The sequence below is a fragment of the Lissotriton vulgaris genome, chromosome 1_1 (genome assembly GCF_964263255.1).
Source record: "Lissotriton vulgaris chromosome 1_1, aLisVul1.2, whole genome shotgun sequence".
Lineage (NCBI taxonomy): Eukaryota > Metazoa > Chordata > Amphibia > Caudata > Salamandridae > Lissotriton > Lissotriton vulgaris.
In genome coordinates, this window is record NC_141685.1 from 1,299,315,231 (window position 1) to 1,299,341,340 (window position 26,110).

The window sequence follows — 26,110 nt, forward strand, 5'->3', positions numbered from 1 at the left end:
CTGGGATTTTTATTCCTCTGCAGATTTTTGTGTTAACCAGCTATTTATTTCTGTTTTCGGAGTTATTATTTGATCCTGGATTTGAGCCCCTTCCAACTCCAGTTCTATTAAGGAGACATGCTTCTCTTCCGCCTCTGATAACTCCCGCAGTAGTTGTTGATTCCTAATCCTCCGCGAGGTCCTATCCCTTGCAACAAAACTGATGGTTTCCCCTCTAAGACCGGCTTTAAAAGAATCCCACACAGTCCCCCTGCCAGCACTATATCTGTTAATACCAAAGAATTCCTGTGACCAATTCTTAATATGTTCGATATAATCATTATTTACCCATAGTTTCCTGTCAAGCGTCCATTTCCTCTGGGTTCTCCTAAATTTTGCATTTTCCATCTCCAAGATTAGAGGGTTATGATCTGGGAGCACCTTCGGGAGTTTCTTAATGCTTACTACATTTAATACATCTCTTGTACATTAAAAATAATCAATCCAAACCTACTTCCTGTACGGACAAGAATAATATGTATAGCCAGCGTTATTTGGATTATTCAATGCCCAGGCATCCACTAAACCATGGCTATTGTTGAGGGAGGCTAGTGCTCTATAAACTCTGGGCTTTCAACCATGATACACCCATTGATTATGTTGTCCTTGCCTTGGGTCAAGTAAAATATTAAGATCTCCACATAAAATTAGTGGGCTAGGCCATGATGCGAGCTCCAACTACAAATCCTCGAATATCTGAGGATCAACCTGGTTTGACCCATAAATTGAACATAAAGTGAATCCTGCCTCTAATTCTACTATAACCCACCTTCCCAATGTATCCGCTGCCTTTCTTTTGGTAGGTCCCCAATTGATCTTAGCTAGTATAGCCACTCCCCCCGTATTTGAAGTTTGGGAGGTGCATGCTAAGAGATTATATCCTCTAATACCCAACAGCTCCTTTTCACCCCACGGAATATAGGTTTCTTGTAAGCATACTACATCAATATTGTTTGTTAAACTCGCCCTTTTCGCCCTATCATTCAGCCCTGCTACACTCAAAGAGCATATATTTATCCTCCCCATCTAAGGGGTAGATTAGGCTCGCGGTTTACCCGCATCCTCCGGGCCGGCGGAAGCCACCGCCGGCCCGGAGGATGTGGGAAAACCGCTGCTGAGCCACAAAAGACCCACCGCCATATTAGGATGGCGGTGGGTCTTGAAATCTGTCCGCAGCGTTTCCGCCGCGGTCGCCTTCCGACCGCGGCGGAAATGCATTAACATGGCTGGCGGTGTCTATCAGACACCGCCAGCCATATTATGATGGAGTAAAAAGTATGCTTTTCCACAGCGGCTTTTCCGCCGCGGAAAAGCATACAGACCTTCACTTCGGGGGACCTTTGCGGGCCCCCTGGGTGAAGGGTTGTGGGGGGTGCACATGGAGGGTACCTATGGTACCCCCCTGCATTTGAGTGAACAAAGCGGCAGGCACCGCGCTGTGCCTGTCGCTTTGTGCTCGCAAATGCTGTGCATGCATTTTTAACATTACGGCGGGTGCAGCTTGAAGCTGCACCCGCCGCAATGTTAAAAATAGAGGATGTGACCGCCACCCTGGCGGTCACATCCTAATCTGCATGGAGGGACTGCCGCAGCCCCTGTGGACGGTCCCTCCTACTCTATGGTGGCGGACGGACTCAGGTCCGTCCGCCATCATAATCGGCCCCTAAGTTTGTTTTTCAAAGCTCCACATAATTCCCTGCCTCTCTTTCTTTTCTCTACCATCTTGAATAAAATGACCTGCATACTCTCTCCTATTTTTAATAGTGTACAGTTTATCTCATCAACCCTGGATATGTTTTTCTCCCCCAAGTTCCCCCAACAAACCCCCCACTCTCCACCACCCCTTCCTTCTTCCCCCCTACCCATCCCCTCACCCCACACAAGAGGTGCTTAGACCTAGGTCTGTGCATAATAGATGCGTCGTGCAACCCCGAGAGCCCTAAATTAACCCTTATATTTTTAAACAAGTGCTATTTTCCTACCCAAACACCAAGATCCCCAAACCCTCCCTCCAATTCATCCCCTTCTTAAACACCCAATTATATTCCTTAAGCAATGTCAGTGTTTACCCACAGTTAATATTCCTTCAGTTAATCCGGGTTGACCATAAATCTATATCCTAGCCCTTCAAACTATCCAGGTATTCTTTGCTTTAATTTCTGAAAAAAAGAATCGTGTTACACCCAGACTACTTTGAGTCTTGCTGGATTGTTCAAATAGGCTTGTGCATTTCTATCTTGAAATGGTTTTATCAATTGCCTCAACCTCCACCGCCTTTCGACAGAGGAGTGGCAAAAATCTGGTCAGACAAAATAGGACACCTCATTCCAGGTTCTTTTTGCTTCTGGTCAAGCCTTTCCAAAAATCGCTTGGCTTAACAAAAAATTGCCAAAGTAGACCAAAATGGCTCTTGGCAACAGTCCTCCCTTCACAGTCTGCTTCTGCACAAAAGGAACGCAGTGAAAACGTTGCACCTCCCTATCCCACTTCCAGTTCGTAAGTTCTGGGAGTGTATCTCTAAATAGTTTCAAAACAAATGAGCGGACGTCCGTTCCTTCAACCTCCTCAGGAACCCCAAGCACCCTCAAATTGTTCCTCCTTTGTCGGTTCTACTGCTCTTACTGCTTCCTTTGCACATCTACTAATTGAGCCTTGTGAGATTTTTTTTAAGTGTCTGGTTTGTAGTAAGATCCGCTGCAGTTGCCACAACCCTTGATTCCAAGTCAGTCAGTCCCTCCCCAAATACACTACAGGTTTTAGTCAATTTTGGAATCACTCCCTGCACTTTTCGTATTGCGACTTGGGGTTTGCGTCCATCCTGTCTCGTCTCTTTCACGATGCAACAATATGGCTTGGAATATTGCTTCAAGCTTCGGGGTGGGTCCCCCATGGTCTGAAACTTGTTGTCCACTAGACAGTTGGCCCACAAGTTGATTTAGAGGGGTGTAGTCCCAGGTGAGGTCTTTAGCACCCGACTTTCCTTTTTTCCTTTTCATAACAGTTTTTACTTTGCCACCATCAGCCTCATCCAAATCACTGTTAGTCAGGTCTGTGGAGATATCTGAAAGATCCTCAGACCATTCACCCCCATCGGACTACGAAACAAAATAATCGCTAGGCTCCTTGTCTGGCTCTTTTCCATCCCCAAAGTCTTTTTCCATACTCCCATTATTTATGCAGCCTGCTCCTAGATGCTCATCCGTCTGAGAAGTAGGCATTATCTGATAATCCTGGGAAGAGGCTTAACCTGAAAGGAATCCTGCACTCCAGCGCCCGCATTAACTTCGCCTGGATTTTCATCAATAGTTATTGTATTAGAGCCAGCGTCTGGAGCATGCCCAGTGTCCCCCCCCCTCATTCACAGTCACAGTTACTCTGGGATTATCTTCAGGCCTACCTTTAAACTCATCCAGCTTAGCTCCCTGAGAGTTCGTATTCGAGTTAGGGGGTCCTTTTCCTTCATTTCTCCCCCTCTCCAAGCCACACCCCTGGCTCTGCCCGATCACATTGTTCTGACACACCTTGCTGTGACCCAGAGCTGCTTTCCCCACCGGGCCTCTCATTAGATCAACCACTTAGGGGCCGGCCTGTCGACTCTTCACTGCTGCCCCGCCTCTTCCTCTTTTCTCCGGGCATGAATCTGCTGGTTGCACATGGCAACCCTGCCCAGGGGTCTGCGCCGGCGAAGTCAGCACTGGTGCTGTTCCTTTTTTTACTGGTGTCTCCCGTCTCGGACTTGCCCCGCAATCCTAGTCATGCTGCCCTTGTATTGGCAGCACATCCTGTTGTTTTTGGCCCCATCGCTTCTGCCTCGGTCTCTGTCTCTGTGAGCGTGGATTCGCGGTAAGGGTCACTGCCAACTGATGTAATCTTTAGCAATCTCCGTAGAAAAGCGCCTCAGCACCGCCAGTCCAATTAGTGTCCCTTTTAGGCGCAGGTAGTGTCCACAACTCTTGATAGTGATTAATGCCTCCTCATAACGACTTTCTGGGGTCATCACTGCGTCCCATCTCTATTTCCGCATCAGTGAATCAAGCTCTCTGATGGACTGCACACTGCTACAGTCTCAAACGAGCGCCATCTTGCCTCCTACCGCCAACACCCTACCATCCAGGAAAAGCTGCAGGCCCAAAAGATTCTGGAAACTAGGTATCTAGGATAGTCTGGGAAGGTACAGCTTTCACAGATCCCAATACCTTTTCTTCCACGGAAATGCCTTTCAAACACTAAACTTTGGTTAAATCATAGAAATTCCTATCACCAAGCATTCCCACACTTCTTCCATTACAAATGTTTTCCAAATATTGTGGATTTTGTACATTACTTTAATGCAATTGATGGGCTGCTATGAAAAATAAATTAGATAAAGGAAAACAGAATTTCAAATGAGTCGAGTCAATATATTTCAAAAAGCAGATTCATACTACACAGATCTTAAATTACAATATGCAACACTCACAAAATGTTAGTCAATGTTCTGAAGAGATGTGTGCAAAGGTTCGTCATTATACAAATGCTCTCAGCCTCAAATGTTCTGATTATGGTTTCCACAATATTTACTTCAAAGAGATGAATCATCAACGTGTTGTGCCTGGCAGGGTTATCTAGATATAAAACACATTTTGAAAAATCGTCAGTCATAGCAGCCCTTTGTGACATGGCAGGCTGTGTTGGGTCATTTCCGATTCACACTACCGCTAGTTAGGTGTTTTGTTGCCCTTTCCAGCAGGCACATTAACCTAAAAAACTATCTGGCTCCTGCAAACAAAATAACCATCATTAGAGCAGATACAGTATCTCGTCAGGATATATTTCACAACAGATCAGTGTGGGCTAATGCAATGTCAATAAAATGTAAGTCGTACCTGACCTGTGATAACTCTGCCCCTGCACCATAGGCTAATCAAAGCACCATGCCATATTGTAATTGGGATTTTCCTGATTGGACATTGCTTCTGAATAACTGGTAAGTTTAGGTAGTGACAACCACTTACGTATTAGGAATAGGAAATATATGAAAGTTATTGGCTTAAGAACAACTTGACTCAGTGTCCTATACAGTTGTGCAATCTCATCACACAGCAAATTCTTGTTTGACACACCATACATGAAAGGTGAGAAGGGAGTTTCAGCTAAATCCCATTCTATCCTTGGCCTCTCAACTGTGACAGTGAACAAGTGTTGATACTCCCTTTCATATCAGCTCCTCACACACAACACGGTGGCATCCCACAGGTGTCCATCATATCCCTTCTATTTTTCAACACCTACCTAATACGCTTTCCAAACCTGATTACATCTTTCAACCTCACCTGTTACGACCATGTATATGAAAATCACATTTAAAACTTGATGCTCTGAAAGACCTCTGCAACGTAATGACTGGTTTTGGGCCATAAACACATGTATGATGAAAGAACTCTAAAGCTAAATACCACATAGAGAGAGCATATGCCCTGCGGACACAATTACCATTCTATCACCAAGTCACCAACCTGGGGAGGAGGAGAAGCTACATTACTCGACTGGAGACAAATCTGCCATTCTTGTGTTGCAGGATCCGGCCAGCCAGGAGGCAACTACCAGAAGTCATGCAGACTTCAGTGGGGCATGGATTAAACCCGACCTGTGCACCGGATGAGGGGTGTAGCTGGAACTAAAGGAGGAGCCAGAGAAAACACCAGAGGACAGGGGACTAAAAAGCACACCAGAGGAAACAGAGCAAGGGGAAGACCAGTTAGAAGAAGAGAATGAGTGCGGAGATGAGATTCCCAGAGCTTCTGAACAAGACGTTAGAGGTGAATGGGTCACCAGAGTGACACTGAATCCCGCTACATGACCCAGGGAGAGAGGGAAGCTGCCGACAGCCAGCATGGGAAGTGAGTCTCGTCCAAAAAGCCAGTAAAGTTCAGCACACGACACACTTCAAGAGGAGCTTGGCTACGGCAGGTGAGATATCACTTTTTTAAACGAGAGAAGTAATCAAATGAGTTAACTGGGAGAAAGAAAAGGGGGGCAGAACAGTCACTTGCCCCGAGATCTCATTTACCTCTGTAGGAAATACAAAAGGAAAGGGGAATACCCCTGTCTAGTAATAATAGTGGCCAAAGCTATGGACATAGTGAAGTTGTTTCTTTTTTTCTTGTTTTTTCCTTTTATTTTGGGAAAATGATACACTTCCTATTTTTTTCAGTTAGAGGAATTTAGCCCCTGATTAACTTCACCTTATGCCAATTAGAATGTTGGACACTCAACTAACTTCACAATAAAGAAGTGGTCCAATAAAGATAGGTAGCAGTGACTTCATTCATTCAAAATCCTTTATTCTGTATTTAAAAAATACCATAAAAGTACAAATTGATACATTTAAAATACAATAACAAAATACAATTCATGACAAGTTACATTGGAGACAATTGGCCAGAGATTGATTCAGCACAGCCCTCTTGAGTTCCTGAGTCTTAAAGCAACCTTGATAAAATTCAAAATACATGTCAGTGTCAAAGGATCACTAGCCCTTTGCAAGAATAGAAGGGCAACCTTTGCGTGTCTAAACTTAGCCTGTTTTAAAAATTTTACTAAAAAGCTACGCCTGGGTAAAGCATAAAATGGACATAATAGTACAAAATGACGGGTGTCCTGCGGAGACCTATTGTCGCAGTCGCAGGCACCCTTCTGCTCAACCGTAACAGTAAAACCTGGTGGATCAGCCAGTAGGTGATGTAAAATGTTGAGCCTAAAACGGGTTATTAAAAATCTTTCATGTGCATTATACAAGAGAGCTAGGTAAGGTTCCATTTGTTCCCCTGTCTTTACCATTCTATGGGCGCAGACTGTGGGCTTCCTACCTTCCATGCAGCCCTGCGTGAGGCTACCGTGGCCAGAAAAATTATTTTAATTCTCCATTTATCTTGGGGGACAATAACTGTTGGGTTAGTAAACAGGTCCTTACACCCGATTCCCTCAAGGGTGATCTTCACATATTTTAGCCACGGGATACTCATGCCTTTGTCCCTGTCTATACAATCTTTAATGATTTGTCTACTCAAATCTGCCTCGGTGTTCGAGCAAATTTTTAACCAGGCCATAGAGGGTCTAGCTTTAATCAGGCCCTCAATATGCACCCTGCCTAATTCCTCATGGATAATGTAGGCGGGTGTGCTTTGTGGGGTCTTGAGTACCTTTCTCAGGAATTTATTCTCTTCTGACTGAATCTGATTAGTATTTACAAAACCCCAAATTTCAGATCCATATACCACTTTGGAGCAACAGATTGAGCTTTACAGATTCATTACCTGTTCCGCGGACCACCTGCCCAATCTGTGTCCATAGTTCATTATGGACCCAGTAGATGCCACTAATTTGGAACACCGCTCATCAACTAAAAGTTTAAAATTTAAAAATCCGTCAAATAGCATACCCAGATATGAGAAGGTTTGTACCTGCTCCATTTTGTGTGTGCCTATTTTGTAAGAAAACTTCTTGCAAGGTTTGGATCCGGCCAGCATGACATAGGATTTAGTTAAGTTAGCCGATAGGTCTAGTGTGTCCATAAAACTGACGAACGCATCTATCAGGCGCTGAAGACCCTTAGGGGTGCGGGCTAAAAGAACCACATCATCAGCATACAAAAGCACTGGGACCGAACAGGAACCAACTCTTGGGGAGTCTACTTTCAATGTGCCTAGTACCTGATCTAGATTATTGATGTACAAGGAGAACAGGAACGGGGCCAGAATACATCCATGTCTGACCCCACTAGTACAAGGGAAAGATGCCGTTGTGCCCCCTTCGAGATTAATGCGCACTTTAGCAGAAGTGTTCCAGTGGAGGACTCTCAGAATGTAAACCAGACCCTGGTCAACTCCTAATCTAGTCATCAGGGCCCACATCTTCTCTCTATTGACATGGTCAAAGGCTGCAGTGAGGTCCAGAAACCCTAAATAAACTGCCTCGTTGCTAGTTAAAGTGTATTTGGCCACTATTAGATACAGGTTCAGGCACTGGTCCGTTGTGGATCTTCCTGCCCTGAACCCATACTGTGTGTCAGTAATAATTTAATGTTCATCGACCCAGTCCATAAGGCGCTTTAAAACCACTCGACCCAGAACTTTAGTCGTAACATCAATCAGCGATATGGGACGGTAGCACTGGGGTTTGTCTCTATTCCCCTTTTGAAAAATAGGGACAATTGTTGCCGTTGACCATGAACTCGGAAGGCCGGTTGCAACAGCCGCATTTAGTACTCTTGTGAGTAAGGGGGCCCACAATTCTAGGTTGCTTAAATAAAGGTCTGGTGGAATGCCGTCTGGGCCTGGGGCTCTATTTTTTGTTAGACCTTTAATACCCGCTACAATTTCATCCAACATGAATTCAGTTGACGCAACCCACGGGCAGCCCTTCCCGTCATCCTGGTTATTCTCGACAGTATAATTATATAAGCTTTTAAAGTGGTCAAACCATTGTTCTGGGTGGATGGATGTGTCAACATCTGGAGCATTAGCATCCTGGAAACATGGGTTATTTATTATTTTCCAGAACTCACTGGTGTCCCTTCTATCTGCTGCGCCCCTTAGGTCTTCCCAAGCTTGTGATTGTAGGGTAAGTTTCCTGTTTTTAATCGCCTTTCTATATGGGCACCTACACTGAGCAATTTGCGTCTTATCCCTTGGGCTGGTTTTCAGGCTCACTTTTAACTCTTTCTGGACCCTAGAGCAATCTTTATCAAACCATCTAGGGGTGCTGTTAACTTTCCCATGCGGAGCGGACTTTAACAGCCCATCTATTAGATGCAGCACTGCCTCAAATGCTTTAACCACAACAGGTCCCTCCACGGATAGATCCAGACACACCCCAATCACCTCGATGCCTTTCTCCATTAGGGATTTATAAAAAACGTCCCTATCCAGTTTTGCCCATCTAAATCGTCTCCCTTGGTCCGCAACCCTCTTCCTACTAACTGCCACCATCTGGGGGACAGATCTTATATATTCAAAACTACAGAGTTATGATCGCTAAATATGCTCCATTCGATCTTGGCCCCTCTTATCCAGTCCTTAAACAGACTGGAAACTACTACGTAATCGATGAAGGAACGGCACCCTCTCCTCTGCCCTTAAATGTTGGGTTAACCTCACCTTCACCTTCTGGGACCACCAGATCAAGTGTATGCACTAAAGCATGACTTTTCAAAACCCTATCTAGTTCCGTCCCCTCCATAGAATGTTCAAAGTGCTGACCTTTTTCCACCCAACAACAAGACCAATTGCCATTGATTGGTCTTAGATTCGGGCACAAGTGGCAATTCAGGTCACCCACTAACACCACACACGGGGCTACTGCTCCCTTCTTCAAGGCAATCTCTGCTGTTAGTTTCTTATCTAGCTCGCCTATTACAGAACCCCTCCCCTTCACTGCTACTGCATTATACAGGTTAATCAGAATCACATTCAACCCGTGTGTGTGAAACCCAAGAGCCTGCATATTATTAGAGTCCCAATTTAGTTTAGTCCACACACCTTCTAACTGCAGATCCACATATATAAGTAACCCTCCCATGGCTCTTCCCGAAGCTGACTTCTGTGCAGGCACGGAGAAGCACTTATACCCCACTAAATAAAAGGGGCTACAGTCCACTGCCCAGGTTTCCTGCAAGCAAATTACCTGGAACCTGGTAATGTACTGCCTCCATTCCTGATTGTCAAATTTGGATGACAGCCGGCTATATTCCATGATATCAGACTGAGCCCCTCCTGCATTGATCTCTCCTTAGGGTAAGGTGTAACTGGGTTATGTTTGTGTGTCCCTTCATTATTTCGATCCTCATTCGGCCCAGGCCTGTTGTATAAGACGTCTGGGTCATGAGGCTGCTGACAGATATAATCCGATCCCAATAGGTCCTCACTCCATGCTGGCCTAACCTGCCTGCCCTCCAAATTTGCTAGAGCAGGGATAGTTATATGGGTTCGCCAAGGGTCCTATCCAAGGTCTCCGCATCTTTGGTGAAGGACATGTTCGTTGCTGGGTGATGAGGTGGAAATATGAGCGGGGAAAAAACATAAATACTGCCCTTTTCAAGAGGGTAGGATTTAGGAGGGACACCAACACTCTTCAGTCAATCCAACTCCTCTAAAGAAGTGAGGGGATAAAATCTGTTTCTCAAATTTAGCGCACCCCAGTTTCCGTGCAAAGCATATATCATTGGGTGAAAATGGCCCTTCCCCCCCCGGGAGACTATCCCTTCTGCTTCGACTGGCGGTGTCTTGGCCACGGCCTAAGGCTCCCTTTGGATAGAATCCCTGGTACCGTCCTTCTGCCTGTTTCCCAACCAACTCACCCTTCGCACCAACACAATTTCCCCCTGTACATTCTCCGATATTGGCCTATTCCTATTTAGCCAAAACATCACTTTATTCTTGAGTTCATCATAAAATTCTGTCTGGCCAGGCTTCAACTCTGGGACCCCAGTGAGAATAATAACATATGGGGCCACTTCTGGGGGTACGTTTATGCAGGGTACTCGATTAACTGTCCCTTTGGGGTGGACGTAGCAAAGTTGTTGGTGGAGCGTGTATTGCTTCACCTGAGTTTGAGATGTGTCCATTAGGGACACTGCTAATGTGTGGTTGATTATTAGTTGAGGACTGTAAAGGGCCTATATTACCAGGCGTTTTCCCAGCTAGAGGTTTGCTTGGATGTACCACTAGCGGGTTCGTAATGATTACCTCTGCAACAATAGGGTTAGCCGGTGGTAAAGGAGGTGAAATACTACCCGTACCCACCCCCTTCGTCTTTACTAGGGTAACCACTTTGTCTAGCCTGCTCATGATTAATTTCATCTGGGTGTTAATGAGCTGCTCAAAGTGGTTCTGAAGGTCACTAATTATTTGGGACACCCAACTCGGGGGTACTTGTGGGTTCGGTGTATGCCCCTTGCTTTCCCCTATTACCACAGTAGTTAGGACGTTTGGGGCCCGGGGTAATTTTACCTATCTTCTGTCTGGGTTTCTTTTTACTAGTCCCCTTTTTCTTAGTGGTATTACTCCCCACTCTACTTATCTCTGGATCATTGTTGTTCCCAATCTGGGCACACGAAATGTCTGAGACAGGGGTCGTTAATGAGATGATTGGGGGGGTCATTACCATATCAATCTCCGACTCCTGGGTTAAGGAGAAAAGGTCCAATTGCAGGGTTAAAAATAGGTGCCTCTCGGTCCGCTCGATTTCGTTAGAAACCTTGCCAATAGCTTTACGCAGCATTCTATCAATTGCGGTAAGCTGTGCAGGCATTGGGGGAGGGGTTCCCTTTGGTTTAGTCACAGGGAGGGATTTAGGTGGGTTGTTGGAACATACAGCCAGATTCATCAAAGACCCGTTTTGCGAGTCTTTAATAGCGATTCATAAGGAATCGCTATTACAGACTCGCAAAACGGGATTCATGTAGGAATCGCAAAATAAAATGCGATTCCTACACATTCCTTATTTGCGATTAGCAAATTGCTAATCGCAAATAAGGAATAGCTCCCCATTCATTCCTATGGGCCTAAAGGCCCATAGGAATGAATGGGGAGTATTCCTTATTTGCGATTAGCAATTAGCTAATCGCAAATAAGATTGCGATTTCAAGGGTGCCAGGGGTGTCCAAAGGACAACTTGTAGCACCCCTGAAATGCAAATTTAAACAGGTGTTGCGCACACACATGTCCAAAGGACATGTGTGTGTGTGTAACATGCAACAGTAAATAATGCACTAAAGTGCTTTTTACTATTTTTTCGCTATTTACCACGAAGTCAGACTTCGTGGTAAATAGTGACCAAATATTGCGAATTCGCAATTTAGAATTGGTTCATGAATTGCATTTAAGGAATCTCTAATTGAGATTCCTTAAATCCAATTCCTCGCAAATATGCGATTTAGCTAATAGCGATTTATGCATTTGGGATGATGAATCCCAGATGCTAAAATCGCACTCGCAAAGGGCCAGATTCTCAGAATCTGGCCCTTTGCGATCGCAATTTACCTTCATGAATCGGGCTGTTTGTTTAGAAGACCTTGTTTGCACAGAGTCAGGCATTATGTTTTGAGTTCTACGAGAAAATTAGTTGGCAAATAATGTAAAGCCTAACAAAAATTTCTAAGCACACAACCCACTATAATCTTCAGAAAAAACTATTCCAAACCACCCCCACTACTCCAAAACCAGATTAGAACTGACACAGTCCGCTGCCCTGTCAAAAATGACAATGAGTCACAGGGTGGCAGCCTGGTTCTACAATTCGCCCACTGTAGTACTAACTTCAGTTCCGACTGGCGGTAATATCCTTGCTCCCATTCAGTGTTCCTGGGGCTCTTCTCAGAGTGGGGGCCCAGCCGGGCCTCCCTCGGCCTTATGACGGCCCGCCCTTTGCCCGGGCTTAGCCCGGCGCCCGCCCGCGCGCGCCTTGCGTTGCAGGAGTCTGCAGGCAATTAAATACCTCCAATAATAAGGGGGAGGGGCTGCAGGTATGCTCTCAGCCCCGCTGCTTGTTGGGCTATGGAGTCCTAGATTCTCGCCCCCGCTGCTGCTGGCCTCAATCCGCCTTCTTGCGACGCGTCTTCCACGAAGCAGGAGGCGCAAGGAGTAAAAGTAACCCCCGGTGATGAGGGGGAGGGGCTGCAGGTGTGCTCTGAGCCCCGCAGCTTGTCGGGCTATGGAGTCCTGGATTCTCGCCCCCGCTGCTACTGGCCTCAATCCGCCTTCTTGTGACGCGTCTCCCGCAAAGCGGGAGGCGCAAGGAGTAAAAGTAACCCCCGGTGATGAGCTGGAGGGGCTGCATGTGTGCTCTCAGCCCCGCTGCTTGTCGGGCTATGGAGTCCTGGATTCTTGCCCCCGCTGCTGCTGGCCTCAATCCGCCTTCTTGCGACATGTCTCCCGCGAAGCGGGAGGCGCAAAGAGTAAAAGTAACCCCCGGTGATGAGGGGGAGAGGCTACAGGTGTGCTTGCATTCCCGCTGATTGTCGGGCTATGGAGTCCTGGATTCTCGCCCCCGCTGCTGCTGGTCTCAATCCGCCTCCTTGCGACGCGTCTCCTGCGAAGCGGGAGGCGCAAGGAGTAAAAGTAACCCCCGGTGATGAGGGGGAGAGGCTGCAGGTGTGCTCTCAGCCCTACTGCTTGTCGGGCTATGGAGTCCTGGATTCTCGCCTCCGCTGCTGCTGGTCTCAGTCTGCTTCCTTGCGACGCGTCTCCCGCGACGCGTCTCCCGCGAAGCGGGAGGCGAAAGGAGTAAAAGTAACCCCCAGTGATGAGGGGGAGGGGCTGCAGGTGTGCTTTCAGCCCGCTGCTTGTCGGGCTATGGAGTCCTGGATTCTCACCCCTGCTGCTGCTGGCCTCAATCCGCCTTCTTGCGACGCGTCTCCCGCGAAGGGGGAGGCGCAGGGAGTAAAAGTAACCCCCAGTGATGAGGGGGAGGGGCTGCACGTGTGCTCTCAGCCCCGCTGCTTGTCGGGCTATGAAATCCTGGATTCTCGCCCCCGCTGCTGCTGGCCTCAATCCGCCTTCTTGCGAAGTATTGACTTACCTGACTTCTCCTTTCTGTTGAGGGTGTCAGCAGATGCAAACTTTCAAGGACCTAAAATAAAGAAGATGAAGACAGTTAGTTATAAGCAATAATGAAGTAGTAACTAATCATGGAACGTCAATAAAGATAATTTTGTTTAAGAAGAGAATCTCAGCTCCTTTATTCTATTGCCAAGAGACATGCCACATAGTCCAAGCAAAATGAGGCCCTTCCAACAATGTCAAGAGAAGTAAAAAACCTAGTGGTAATTATGGAGTCAGACCTATATTTGATCCCAATAGTGTTAAAAATGTAAAAACAGAATGCCTTCTACACAATGATAACACTATGTTGCATCCTCCCGCTCCTTGGATACCAACAGAAAATGCAAGCCGTCCTCACACTCATAATCTCCAAGTTTGACTTTGCCAGCAGCCGATACCTTGGCACATCCAGCATTCATCATATGCACAATACAACTTATCCAAAAGGCTGCTGCAAGACCTCTTCTCTGCCTTCACCCAAGAGAACACATGAGTCCAGTCTTGCAATCACTCCACTGGTTACCTATAGCCAGAAGGGCAATGTTCAAGACACTTTGCTTGTTCACAAAGCCTCCAATGAAAAGGACAGCTATACCTCGAAGCTAAATAAAAACAATTCAAACAAATAAGGTCATTACGCTCCAGGCTTGCAGCATTTTTATCATCATTCCACCTTACTATAACAAGTCTGTAGGAGTCACTGCTTTCTCAGTACAAGCCGCTAACCCCTAGGGCTCACTACCAGCCAGCATTAGAAACATCCAGGAGCATAGGCACTTCGGAAGGCAGTTAAAAAACATGGCTATTTCCAATACAACTACACAACCCCACATCCTGACAACAGAATCTGGAAACAAAGTCACACTATCAAGCTCAATCTTTAGCTTTCAATCCACAGGCTGGAAACAACCCAACTAGCAAGCCACTTTCAATAAGCAGGTAAGATCAGAAGGGCTGACCTATGCTTTGCCAGGGTATTATCATAACATTTCTGGTCCACACTAAAACTAATGCTCTAAGATCCAGTGGTCAGCACCCAACTGTAACTTACACCTCTTACATTTAATTGAGGCATATGTGCTACGAGGGTTGTTCAACACCAGTACTGTGCAGCCAATAAACAGCCATCACTAAACAAACAGACATGGAATAACTGAAGAGATCTGTCACATATCGCCGATCAATCAGAGATCTTTAATCCAGTCAATGACTGCAGGTCCTAAATATCTATACACTATAGCCACTTCTTTCACCTCACAGTGACTTTCCGATATGAGATGATAGTAACAATGCACATCCCATTAGATCTTTCCACTTCTCTCTCCCTCCAACAATGCCAGCTGTGGCCAAGAACTATACATTTGGGGCAGATTTACTAAGATTTTGAGTCTGGTTTGTGTCACTTAAGTGGTGCAGCCCTGACGCAAAATCATTTTTGGTATTTACGAAGCTATGTAGAGCTGCTTTGCATGGTTTAGTAAATACCAAGTAATGCAGGCCAGCGCATAGCACTGCCTAGAGTTATCTGGCATTAGGTCGGTGTTCCAAGGGTGAAGTATGGGTGTTTCCATGCATCCACCCATCGATTTTACTGTCTCAGATTTACTAAAGCTAGTAAACCTGCACATGTCAAAATGCTACGTCTTCCTCAGAAAGGCGTAAAGAGGAGAAAGATCTTTAATTCTCTTTGATGCTTCCACTTTCAATGTGTGCTGCATTGAGCAGCGCTCATAGAAAGAGGAATATGTCTCTAAGTATTGTTTTGTGTAGGAAAGTGCTCCTTCCTATGCAAAAACAATCGTACCCTTAATGCAGGCACCCTTGCACCATGGCACAAGGGTGCCTGCGTTTGCACAAGGTAGCACACAGTGTACCACCACTAGGAGACAGTATAAATGCACTCTATTGCTGTAAATATGGTACATTTCTGCTGCTTCCCTTTCACTCAATTCAACAAAACAAGTTGCGTTGCAATGTTGAGTTTTGTGAAATGTCTCAAAATTCCTGATTGGTCAACCCAATGCAGTAACCAGCTAGCAGATTATAATCATATAATAGTAAACATGGACCTGCAGAACTGTTCAAAGCTGCCAGTGTACTGAAAAAACATAAACTGGGCGTCTGTGTCTCATCATCCACCACCATGCTACAAGCTGCATCCCATAACACGATAACCACACCTTGGAGGTCATCACACATGGAATCACTTCCCACACAGGATCACAAAACAAAGATACCACCCTTTCAACCACACACCACCCTATGGGATGTAGCTTTCTGCCCATGAAGGTGAGCGCTTCAGTGCCACACTTAGGGATAGTAAGCACTTTACAAATAAAATACATTATTTATCTTTTGTACATCACCATGATTTGCTTTGAGCCTATTAAAATATTTGTTTCCATCGCACTTTAGAATTATAAAACAAAATGTGCTTCATCTGCGCTTTCATATCTGCTGGTATATGTTGAAATATTTGTATAGTTCATTTACAGGTGGTTATATTTTTTCTTAAACTTGAAAAAACAATGGCCATCCTACAGTACTTTTTTCACACTCCCTGTACTCAAAGATACTGGAATTATGTGATTCTGTGGCATTTCCCACATAATTATGAATTTGCTGCATTTTTCAGATATTCCATCATCTGCCGTATAATCTGCTTTTTTTAATAAAAGTGTATTTATTTCTAATTCAAATAGATCAAAAGTTACTAAAAACGCTGCAAAACGTGTTATCTTCGCATAAGTGTTCACTGGTCACTTTTTGATTATTATTGATAGTTGTATTTCGATGTGGCACTGTCACTAATGAATTGCCAACTTTTTGCCCATAGAGTGCTAACGTGTAAAATGACAAAATAGTGAAGGGAAACCATCACAAAATGTGCTGCAATAAGCTGCATAATTTGTGTTTTCTCTAGTCACACAATTTAGTCAACATTGCCGCATGATTTAGCCAAACCCCGTATAATTCCATTGGTCCCGTCTGTACCCCAGCAAGATTGTCATATAGTTCACTTTACGAAATCCTGTCAATTTGCAGTCAGGGAAAAAAGGTAAACAACATCTCCACCGAAATAAATAGAAAGCAATTTTTCAGAAGACATAACCGGACATTTAACCTGTCTTGGAACAGCAAATTCAACAAGATAAAACCAAAAAAAAGACATTGTTATTGCTCAAATACCTTCTAAACTCCTGCACCTCTTAACTGTGCCAGCTGCCTCAGTCATTCGCAGGGCCAAAGATTCATTTGGGGTGGCCCGGCCCTCAAATGCCCCCTTTGGCTACAACCCCGATTACAAGCAACCCACCTCCACCCCTCATCCCCCTGTTATTCAACTGAAAAGTGGTACTCTTTCTTCAGAATTATTTTACAAAACGCTTTACAATAAATCACGTTGGCTTGGACCTATCTGCAGAGAATTGGGTACCCGCCAGTACTCTGTTGCCCTTCGGATTCTTTTAACCAATACAGCCCCTCCTATTGTTTGTGCCGTTACCAAGTTTTTAAAATGGGCCTGGTTGATTAGACTTAGAAGACTGTCCATATCAATTTAATCCTTTTTTTAATTAATTTATGTTGACCAAATGTGTTTTACTCTTTTATCTAATGTTCAGTCATACTTTTTTCGACATGCTGTTTTTATCTTTTGTACTGCTTTTATGATATATGCATATCGAAATAAAGCAATCAACCAACCAACCAATAAAATAAATAGAAACAAAATGACCCACATCAAGCTTTGGCACTACTTGGATTTTTACGGTGACCATATGACCATGTAACCTGGTACACCATTTTCCCAGCCATACGCTTATTTTTAACAACTAAGTGCTTTCTGGGTGGTGACAGTCTTGGCTTACTTCAAGTGAACCAATTAGCTTAACACAGCTGAAGACAAGGCTTTTTTAAATGGAAAGCTGAGTCCTGCAATAAGGCCTCCAAAGTGGCATGGAGTCATCTGGTAAAAGGGTGGGTGCTTCCTCCTGTCAATAAAGCATCATTGTAGACTGAACAGAGCTAGTGGCTAGAGACAGTGACAGCTTCTACCAATCATCAGGGAGAGGACATATGCATTATTTTACAAAGTCCAGTAACTATAGCCAGCCAGTACCGACCAGGCCCCTGTCTTCACAGTGTGCAATCAGTGGCATAGCTAGGTGCCATGGGCCCTAGGGCAAGCAAAGTACTGGAGCCCCTACATAAAGTGCTACGCAAACTAACGATGGACCGAAGGCTGAATAAATCATACCTTCACCCCCAGTCAAGAGATCTGGGTTAAATCCATTGTTCTTTTGCTCACCAGGTCACCCCAGTTTAGACCCAGCCATACGCAAATCAGACTTGACCCAGTGCCTCATGGGAACAGTCCAGATCGAACTGCCAAGCAAGGTCCTCCCTGGAATGGAAACAAGCATCCTGGGACCGGTTTCGGGGTATTACCCTTCAGCGAGTGACATAAAGTGACATCTGAGTCTACCAGCTGCCCCCGACACTCCTTAACGTCCGTCGCTGGAATCTGCAGCTGCCATATCAAAACGAACCACGATTATCACACACACACTGTTGTATTTCCACTCCTTGCAACACATTTCTGCAAGTCAAAGAATATACCAAAGCCATTAAGTTTCACCCATGTAAAGTGCATGCACACAAAGACATAACATTCAGAGACCCCACACCTTACTGCTGGCCTCACATAGGCACATCCCTCGTGCTGCACTCACACAGGCATGTGCCTCACTCTGCACTCCCACAGACACAGCTTTCAACCTGTAGACCACTTACTCTACACTCACAATAGATAATGTTAATCTTACATTCAAACAGACACATCCCTCACAATACACTCACAAAATATGCTGGCTATCCTTCACTCACATAAGCACACTGCTGACAGAGGTACGCCGCTCACTAGGAAAGAGCAGAGTTTGGACAGAGGGGGCATAAGTGTAATTTAAAGCTTTTGAAGTAAGTTACACTGAAGACTGAATGTCCATATAGGTTATCTAATCTTACAAAAGCCCAACTTGGACCAGCACTGCAGTCTATGTAAGTCTGATCTTTGTTGATTTTTGCAAGGAAGTGTCTTGGCTTAAATAAAATCCCATTTGTTTTATGAAAAACAAGATAGCTTTCTTTGTAGTGCAAGCATATGCTAAAATAAATTATGAATGTACACTCTTCTGGTGTAGCATGTCCAAATGAATTTAGAGTCCTTGGTCCTCAACCGGTTTAGTTTATTGGAAGAAGGCATGCTCTGATAAATGAAGTCTGCAAGGGACATTTTGTATGGGCGTCAGCTGCCCGCTTACCTTCACTGCACATAGAGGTATAGCTACCGGTGGTGCAGCTGGTGCAGTGCACCGGGCCATCTACAAAAGCCCTTTGAGAGGGCACTCAAATAACCATGCTGAAGTTCCAAAGGTGGAGGAGTATTAAAGAAGAGTTTACATTCTAATTTTAACAACAGAGCCAAATATCAGTCTAGTCGTCTGACAAATTGCAGCTTATTCCTTTAACATGGAGACTGGTGTTTACTTTTCTTTCACTTACTGCAAAGTGTGAGGATTTCGTTAAGTGAACTGTGAGAAAATGTTGCTGGTGTTCAAGGAAAGACTGTAGTATGTTGGTTTCTTCTAACACACAACCAAATGTAGATAACTATAACTGAACTGTATAAATATTTCAAAACAAATGAACAGGTAAGCACAAATGAAGTGCTTTTTTTCTAATTCTATGGCGTGACGGAAACAAAGATTTTCATAGGGTCAAAAAAATCGAAACACTTTATGTGGCAAATGACCAATATTCGCTGAAACCCAGTTTCCACAGATTAACATTTGTGCGCTATGTAGACAGTAAAATTGTATGTCTGTGCAAATTTAGTGGTCACTTCACTTGAAACCGTGCTGTCTGTAAATGACAGTAGCTACCACACCATGCTTTAGTAATATATTTGTGACAGCGTGCTCCTGAATTCAACAGCAGCTACATACTACATACACCCTTACCACTCTTGTGCTGAATAGGCGTGGCTCATTTGCAACAATTGTTCTCTGTATGATGCTTGGATTTTTCAAAATCTCTATGAGTACAGTGATGTAACATTCATGGCAGCGTCACAAGTCTGAAAATGGCTCCAGTACACCTGTCTATTATGGCTGCAGGAGCTCTTACAGCACTGGGAGCTTGCTATTGGCTCGGTTCAAATCCCTCAGATGCAGGAGTCAGGCTCCAAGCAGCAGAATCTACTGAAGGGCCTGCAGGGGCACTGAAGGACCCCATTGCATGCACTGAATAGCCGAGCAGTGCACAGGCTCACTTTCGTAGCTACAGAGTGCGCCATTCGGCCCGGATGCCCGACACCAGCAAAAGTAAAGAAAAAGTTGTGTCCATGCTGCTTAGTGGCTTTGGAAGACAAGACAGTCATGGTAATGCCTGCGTTCAACCTGATGGGTGGAGGGCAGAAGAAAGCAATTAGTTAAAGAACATAGACTTACTGTGCTAGAACTAGGAAATTTAATAATGTGACCATTTTGTTTCATTTTGTGCTAAAAAATGCACAAGTAACTTTAAACAAGTTACTGCGGTCGCTAATACACAATCCTTCCTTATTAAACCGGAAGTAGGAATAAAAATCCTCCTGAGATCCGTGAAAACAGGCCGGAATCTCAGAAAACAAGATGTTGCTCCACAGAGCTAGGTACAGAGAGTGGAAACTCAAGTAAATGTTATACATAGTACTGTAGAAGAGGTGTTTGAACCAGCACATCCACATGGCGAGATAATTTAAAGGTCTGTCTTGGCTCCAAGAGCCCGTCTTGGCTCTGAGAGCCTAGGCACAAGCTGAGCCATGGGAACATTTGGCATGGAAATCGTGCAACAAGAATGATGTGAAAATATGGTAAAGTGTCTCCAAAATTCAAAAAAATATATATTTTTTGACAAGCATTTCTGCTTACTACATTAGATGATGTCACTGCATTGAGAGGAGTTTATTAAAAGTGATATTGTTTAAACATGAAGTAAGAAACATTCATGGACCCAACCCCCACTCCAAAGACAATACCTTTAATGAACAAAGAGGCAAGTCAGTTGGCATGTACCCACTCTATGTAGGCTATAATTCTATGTTACAAGGAACAACATTAAAGGGCATTAAGTCACACAAAAGAGATTTTTTGTACAGCACCCATCCTCACATTGTTCAAGGTTTTCCCATATGCAATACAAATGTACACACTTATCACAGGGCACCTAAAAACTGTTGCTGTGTACTGACTCCCGGGGTTTTAAGTGGCAGAATAAAAAATGTGTGAAGTCTCTAAAAGGGCATGGCCCCTCAGTGCTGCTTGCTGAGAGGTCGCTCCCCAGCCTCCCTGGCGAGTCCTGGTATCGTTGTGCTGCATTTCTGTTGAATTCCAGCTAAAAGTTTGTCCTTATCGTAGTGCACTGGGCGCTGCTTCTCCTCGCTTCTGATTAAATTGCATTGCATTGTAAAGCTTGCTTGTACTGTAGGGCAGTGGGCGCTGCTTCGCCTCGCTTCTGATTAAATTGCATTGCATTGTAAAGCCTGTTTTCACTGTAGGACACTGGGCGCTGCTTCGCCTCGCTTCTGATTAAATTGCATTGCATTGTAAAGCCTGTTTTCACTGTAGGACACTGGGCGCTGCTTCGCCTCGCTTCCGCTGATATTAATTTTACTTAAGTGCGCGTTTACCGCCGGCGCTGTGCTCTGCCCTCCCCCCGCTGCCATTTTGTTTATTTTGTTGTTGTCCGAGGTCTGCGTCCTCGTGAGCCCGCCCCGCCTCCCAGCGGAACAGCCCTCCCACTTTGTATTTACAGCGCTCCCGTTCCTGGAAGCGCTGTGATCCCCTCAGTGCTGCTTGCTGAGATGTCGCTCCCCAGCCTCCCTGGCGAGTCCTGGTATCGTTGTGCTGCATTTCTGTTGAATTCCAGCTAAAAGTTTGTCCTTATCGTAGTGCACTGGGCGCTGCTTCGCCTCGCTTCTGATTAAATTGCATTGCATTGTAAAGCTTGCTTGTACTGTAGGGCACTGGGCGCTGCTTCGCCTCGCTTCTGATTAAATTGCATTGCATTGTAAAGCCTGTTTTCACTGTAGGACACTGGGCGCTGCTTCGCCTCGCTTCCGCTGATATTAATTTTACTTAAGTGCGCGTTTACCGCCGGCGCTGTGCTCTGCCCTCCCCCCCGCTGCCATTTTGTTTATTTTGTTGTTGTCCGAGGTCTGCGTCCTCGTGAGCCCGCCCCGCCTCCCAGCTGAACAGCCCTCGCCCCTCCCCCTTCCCACCATCCATATATGACAGTAGCCCATGCGCGCAGCGTACACGCGCAGCGTTCGCGCCCAATCCGCGCCGAAGATGCGCCAAAGGTAAGCCCGTCTACGCCCGTCCGCGCCTGGACCGCGCCCAGCGCCAGAGCCCCTGGTCCTCGTAATGTCCACCCCTCCCGCACTACGTACGATACCTCCACCCTCCTAGCCCTTAACCCAGGCCGACTCCCCAACTGCGTCCAAGCCGCCCCGGACACACCCATGGACCCTTTTCCTGCAACTCCTGCAAGTTCGACGGCACCAAGAACAACTCCTCATCTACGAACACACAACAGGTATCCAACACCAACCACCTAAAATGCATCCTGCTCAACATCCGCTCGGTCCACAGACACGCCATTGACCTCTGGAATCTACTAGACACCATCTCTCCGGACGTCGCCTTCCTAACTGAAACATGGATGAACGCCTCCTCAGCCCCAGACATCACTATTGACATCCCAGAAGAATACAAGATCATCCGGAAGGACCGTACCGGCCACACAGGAGGAGGCATCGCTATCGTCCATAAGAAATCCATCCGTATCTCAACCAGCTCAGACGTCAATCTCGCCAACTCTGAACACCTTCACTTCCAGATCCACACAGACCCCAAGACCACACTCAGAGGCACCCTTCTCTACAGGCCTCCAGGACCCGAGCACAATTCAGTGAAGACATCACTGACTTTATTACCCCACACGCACTCCCCTCCAAGGACTACATTCTATTGGGAGACCTCAATTTTCATCTTGAAAAAAGCAACGACAGCAACACCACCACCCTTTTGGACAACCTCACCAACCTCGGACTTAAACAACTTGTCACTACCCCCACCCACATCGCAGGTCACACACTCGACCCTATCTTCACCTCCAGCAAACATGTTTCCTTCAGCCACACCACAGCTCTCCTTTGGACTGACCACAGCTGCGTTCACTTTACCTACAACAAGCCCACTTCCAACAACCACCCCCAACCCACTCTGCAAAGAAACTGGAACAAAATCTCCATCGACCAGATCTCCTCATCGCTTCTTCAAAACCCCCCAGCCCACTCCTCTAAACCAGACCAAGCAGCCACCAACCTCACCCAATGGTTATCCAACAGCGCCGACATCCTAGCACCACTGAAAAAACGACAAATCAAACTAGGCAGCAAGAAGGCCTCCTGGTTCAACGACGATCTTAAGAAATCCAAGAAACTCTGTCGCTCCCTTGAGAAGGCCTGGAAAAAAGACCCAACCACCAGCACCAAGGACACCTTCAAAAACGCCACCCGCATACACCACCAACTGATCCGGAATGCCAAGAAAGCCGCTTTCAAGGACCGACTAGATAACAATGCCCACAACAGCAAGGAACTATTCAACATCGTCAAGGAATTTACCAACCCCTCGGCCAACTCCAACGACATCACCCCCTCTCAAGCCCTCTGCGACTCCCTAGCCTCATTCTTCCACAACAAAATTGCAGACATCCACAACAGCTTCGACAACCGACCCGAAGACCAACCCACCCAACCCCCATCCAGGACCCCCACCCTCCCTGAACATCCTCAATGACTGGAAGCCAATCTCCACTGAGGACACCATCCGTCTGATGAACTCTATCCATTCAGGATCCCCCACAGACCCATGCCCTCACCACATCTTTAACAAAGCAGACTCCATTATAGCACCGCACCTTCGAGACGTCATCAACTGCTCCCTCAACTCCGCATCCTTCCCGGAAAGCTGGAAACATGCCGAACTCAGCGCCCTCCTGAAGAAACCCACAGCTGACCCCACCGAACTCAAAAACTACCGCCCTATCTCACTCCTTCCATTCCCGGCCAAAGTCATCGAGAAAGCGGTCAACAACCAGCTCGCTGCATTCCTCGAAACCAACAAATCCCTCGACTCCTCACAATCCGGCTTCCGAGCCAAACACAGCACTGAAACCGCCCTCATCGCAGCAACAGACGCATTCGTACTCTACTGGACAATGGAGACACAGTCGCCCTCATCCTCCTCGACCTCTCCGCAGCCTTCGACACGGTCTGTCATAGCACCCTTTTACAACGCCTCAGAAACGTCGGAATCCAAGGAAAAGCATTGGACTGGATCACCTCGTTCCTCACTGGAAGAACCCAGATAGTCCGTCTTCCACCATTCAAATCAGAAGCCACTGAAGTCATCTGCGGCGTACCACAAGGATCTTCACTCAGCCCCACCCTCTTCAACGTATACATGAGCCCTCTCGCTGTCATCGCACGCCAACACAACCTCAACATCATCTCCTACGCCGACGACACCCAACTTATCCTATCACTCACCAGAGACCCTAACATCGCCAAAACCAATCTGCACGATGGAATGAAAGAAGTAGCCGAATGGATGAAGCACAGCCGTCTGAAACTGAACTCAGACAAAACAGAAGTCCTCATCCTAGGCACCTCCCCCTCCGCCTGGGATGACTCTTGGTGGCCAGAGGCCCTTGGAAAAGCTCCCATCCCGACGGACCACGCACGGAACCTGGGCGTCATTCTGGATTCCTCACTCTCGATGAACAGACAAGTCAACGCCGTTTCTTCATCTTGCTTCAACATTCTTCGCATGCTCAAAAAAACATTTCGCTGGATCCCCACCGAAACTAGAAAAACTGTCACCCACGCACTGGTCACGAGCCGCCTGGACTACGGAAACACACTTTACGCCGGTACCACCGCAAAACTCCAGAAAAAACTCCAACGCATCCAGAACGCTTCAGCCAGGCTCATATTAGACATCCCGCGTTAAGAACACATCTCTGGTCACCTGAAAAACCTCCACTGGCTCCCCGTCAATAAGAGAATTACTTTCCGGCTCCTAACCCACGCACACAAAGCACTCTACGAAATCGGACCCGAATGCCTTAACAGATGACTGTCCTTCTACACCCCCCCCCGCCAGCTACGATCCTCCAACCAAGCCCTTGCCACTGTACCTCGCATCCACAAAACCACCATGGGAGGTAGATCCTTTTCCTACCTGGCAGCTAAAACCTGGAACTCACTTCCCACTCACCTTCGCCTTACTCAGAACCACCTTGCTTTCAGAAAGCAACTTAAAACGTGGATATTCGACAAGTAATTCCCCGCTTCTTCTAGCGCCTTGAGACCCTCTGGGTATGTAGCGCGCTATATAAATTTAATGACTAGACTTGACTTGACTTGACTAAAAAGGGCACCTAGAAATCCTTCCCAACAGGCATGGCATGCATAATTAAGGTTGTGGCTTAAACCATATAAACTAAAATCTTTTTCCTACCATAGTCTACAACCCCACTAATATTTTGGTGTGTCTCTGCATGTTTTCTGTTATTGCATCCAGACATATCGCACAGTGATGGATATCAGCCCAAAACAAGCCAAACCTATTGTCTTTGCCAATGCTTGAAATGAGTATCACAAAATATGTAATAACAACAATGTTGTTGTGATTAATTAGAACAGACAATGTTTCAATTCTGAAAATGTGAAACTGTATTAAAAATGACTAAGGTCCAGGGGAGGAGCCAAGATGGCGACCGGAGCGGACGTGTAGTCACCCGGCTCCACCGGCCCTTGAGCTCCGCAACGGTATCCTGTACTCCATCCTGATCGACCCCGGTGGCGGAACGTGTGTGAGGAGGAGCTGAATACTTTGGTCTTTTCCCGACGTTTCAGCCTGCCCGGATGCCGGAGATAATTGAAGTAATGTCCTCCGCCCCGGACCCTCGCCTGCAATGCCGCTCGTCATCGGCTCTTGGAGGCTCGGAAATGGCCGGAACAGCTGCATAGCGCCGAGGACTTAGATGCGGCGCCGTTCCATGTGAGGCGGTCGCCACCGCGCTGATACCGATGTCTACCGCAGGCTGCGCCTGTGACGAGACGGCCGAGTGGGGAAGCCCCGAGGACGCGGATTCTCGGCTCTGAGTGGGAGGTGAGCGGCGTAGGGTGCCCAGCGGGCCGGCTCAGCGCAGACTGCCGATTTTCTCATCCGGTGCCCAGCCTGATGCGAGGCGGTTTTATGGGAGGTGCGCCCGTCTTCTCTCGACCATGGTAGCGTCGGAGTCTTGAAGCGGTGCTTGCCTATGCTAAACCCTCCCCAGCTCCAATACCGCATTACCGGAATCATGGCCCCGTTTGA